The sequence below is a fragment of the Triticum dicoccoides genome, chromosome 6A, assembly GCF_002162155.2.
Source record: "Triticum dicoccoides isolate Atlit2015 ecotype Zavitan chromosome 6A, WEW_v2.0, whole genome shotgun sequence".
Classification (NCBI taxonomy): Eukaryota; Viridiplantae; Streptophyta; class Magnoliopsida; order Poales; family Poaceae; genus Triticum; species Triticum dicoccoides.
Genome location: NC_041390.1, coordinates 26,749,146 through 26,752,477, shown reverse-complemented (window position 1 = coordinate 26,752,477; position 3,332 = coordinate 26,749,146). Strand labels below are relative to the sequence as shown.

At 47.3% G+C, this 3,332-nt stretch overlaps 1 pseudogene; it reads right to left on the bottom strand.

Moving 5' to 3' along the window:
• Positions 1-2,099: 2,099 nt before the first annotated feature.
• On the bottom strand, positions 2,100-3,062 carry LOC119314201 (annotated as a pseudogene).
• Positions 3,063-3,332: the final 270 nt, after the last annotated feature.

Sequence of the window (3,332 nt, the reverse complement as noted above, 5' to 3'; positions counted from 1 at the left end):
GTATATCCTGCTAAAAACAATTACACCATTTCTGTTTCACTCAATGATAGTGCTAAGTTGAAGGAGGCACCATCAAAGGATATCCCTATGACTTTCTCAACTTTATACTACCAGGTATGGACATCAACAATCTTTTTTTAATGGGAGACACCGAGCGTATTTTTTAAGATACAGAGTGTTTCAGATTCTTCCTGCTTTAAAAAAAATTAATGCTTTTAAATATGTTCATCCTTTTATAAAAATTATCAAAATTCCCAAAAATGGTTAATTAGGGGATGTGGGTACCGGTGTCAGTGGGTTAGTGGGGGTTCATTAGCCGGGGGGTTAGGCCGTTTGGCGGTTAAACATGAGCAGCGACGGAGCCAACCGAGAGATTCGGTGCTGGCGAAGCAGCGGGAAGCGGCGGGGGCCCGCAGCGCAGTAGTAACGTAGCAGTAGAGCGGTGGCGAGGCGCAGTGGCGAGCAGCAGGACAGGGGCAGCCGGCGCCCCCGAAAGAGGGCGCGGGGGAGCATCGGGACCGCGACGAGCTTGGGACGAAGGCGGGGCGGACAAGAGGATCACGACGCGGGCTCGGCTAGGGTCGTGCGCGGAGCGGGGGCTGGCGCGGTGGTGGGCGTGTGCGCAACGAGGGGCACGGCGGGCGTCGCGGTGAACATGGTGGAAAGAGGATGGAAATGGGGGGCGGCTCACAGCGTTGCCGAGAAGGGGGTCGGCCTGGCTTTAGGACGTGAGTCGGGAGGGATACGAGGAGGCGACGCAAGGTCCGGCGACGGCGAGGTCTTTAGGCGGTGGTGGTGGCACACGGTGACGGCGCATGTGAAGGGGGAGTGTCAGGCTCGTTGCCTGTTCCCGATCTAGATCGGGTCGGGGAAGAGGAGTGAGAGGGGAGGAGAGCCGAGACGGGCGGCGGGGAGGAGGCCTGGCGATGCCGGCGGGCGATCCGGCGACGGCGACGAGGTCGATGGGGGGTGATCCCCTCCTCGATCCAGATGGGATCAAGAGGTGGGAGGCTGACGAGGGGGTGTGGGGGAAGTGGGGCGATCGGGCTAGGGTTTGATGGGGAGTGGGGGCTTAAGGGAGGCGGCGGGGCCGGCCTAGCTAGCCAGTGGCTAGCTAGGCCGAGGCCCAGTGAGGGGTTGCCCCCTTTTGCTTTTATTTGTTTTGTCTTTCCTTTTCTATTTTATCCTATTTTTCAATTTACTCTAACTTTGTAAATTATATAATTAGCATCTAAATTAGTTCTACTAAATATACCATTGCCACCAGAAGTTTGGTACCCAATTAATTTAGTTAGAACATTTTTACTATTTTAAAAGCATTATTAGTCACCTCTCAAAAATTTTAGATTTATTGTTTGAAAACTTTTGATGTTTGCCTTTATTTTAAATTTGAATTTGATTGGGATTGAATCATTGTGAGGCTAACAATAGTAATCGTGGTGATGTGACATCACTAGCATGGAATTGCTATAGCATAACTAACCGGGCGTTACAAAAGCTAATCCTCAAACCACTCGCAACCATCCGTACATGGTTTTCCATCCAATACGGTCCGATATTCCCCAGGCCGGTATGGATGTGCATTTTCCTGTAATCCAAAAACAAACTATGGGGCATTCCGGGCGTCTGTACCAGTGCCACAGTCGCTTCTTACTCCCTTGGCCCACCAGAAATACCTCTCCCGCGCCCGTACCCCTTCACATGAGAAGCAGTTAGCTGGTACTGCTCCAGAGCACCGGTACCTCATTCTTGCCGCCACAATGAATATACTGATGTTGAGGAGAAGTACCAGCCACAAAAATCAATGTAATTGATTGATGAATTGAATGCTTCTCTAGAAATAACTGATCAGGGGCAAGCCAAGGATGTGGATAGTCCTTACTACTTTAATAATACTCAATTTGAAAGGCCAAGAAAATACTTCAATTTAATTCAAATTTCAGACTCATTTTGTTATCTTTAGATTAATGCGACCTAAATATGTAGACAAGAACTTTGTTTGTCCTTTATTCCCAAGTTTGAACTAGTATAGTTCGGGTTCTTACATGATAGTGCATGTCACTTTATTCTTTCACAGCTACAACGACCAAACCATGGACTAAGAAAATGGTGTTTCATATATCTAGTACTAGAGTTATTCTCTTCTCAGTTAGTACCAAAGATGCCAAATGGGGCGATGGTGCAATATGGAGGGATGTAGACATTGCACATTGCAGGTGGCGTATGTAGCGCTAGGTTCCTTATTTCCTCGAACTGGGGTAGTTGTTTAAGCTGGACAGAGCCCTGGGCCTGTGGGTTTTGCTGAGATGGCCGAAAGGAGCCCTGGCCTGATGGATATTGTTGCTGAGGCTGTTGGAAGGAGACCTGGCTCAATGGTTGTTGTTGTTGTTTTTGTTGTTGATGCAGAATAATAGCATGAACAACATTGTGGATGGCTTGGCACTGCGACTTCTCAGGGATCTGCCATAGGTGCTGACAACACAATTCTTGCAACAACTGGTAAGTACTTTGTTGCAAAACTTGTGAGCTTCCATGCGCTATGTTGTGTTGCTGCAATACAACATCCATGCATGGAATGAGTTGTTGTTGCAAAATTTGTTGAAGGATTTGTTTTTGTCATTGTTGTTGTTGTTGCTGTTGTTGCTGCTGCTGCTAATGCGAAATTGGTTGTTGTGGTTGCGAATACTGTGGTTGCGGTTGTGGATATGGTTGTTGTGGTCGAAATGGCTGCGGCTGAGAATATGGGTAGTTGCGGCTGCGAAAATGGTTGCAGCTACAGATATGGTTGTTGTGATGGAAATGGTTGCGGCTGCGGATATGGTTGTTCTGTTGGAAATTGTTGTTGCTGCCCTAGAAATTGTTGTTGTTGTACCAATGGAACTTGCTCTTGTGGTTGTTGCTGAGATGGATTTTGTGGCTGCAATTGTGGCACTGGAACTCTAACTACAGTTGCGGCGGTGGTCTCCACGATAGCAAGGAGTGCCAGAATGAGAAAGGTCTTCATGGTGGATTTGTAGTGACCACTTCTTGCTTAGCTTAAATGACGCGCTCTACTTATGAGAATGATGGGTGAGGAAGGATGATCGTCTTGCTACGGGGCTATTTATAGCTGCCATGGCATGATCTCTTTCACAATTGGCAGTTGCTTGTGTGGAAAGTGCTTGGATGCTTCTCAAAATCATAATTTGGTATGTTATGTTTGATGGCACTACTTACAAGTGTATTCTTGGACTTGTCATTAAAGTTCCTTGTTGTTGCACTATCATTCCACCACCAAAAAGGTGTGATAGCACACATGACTCATCTTATTTACTTTACAACTCAAACACTAA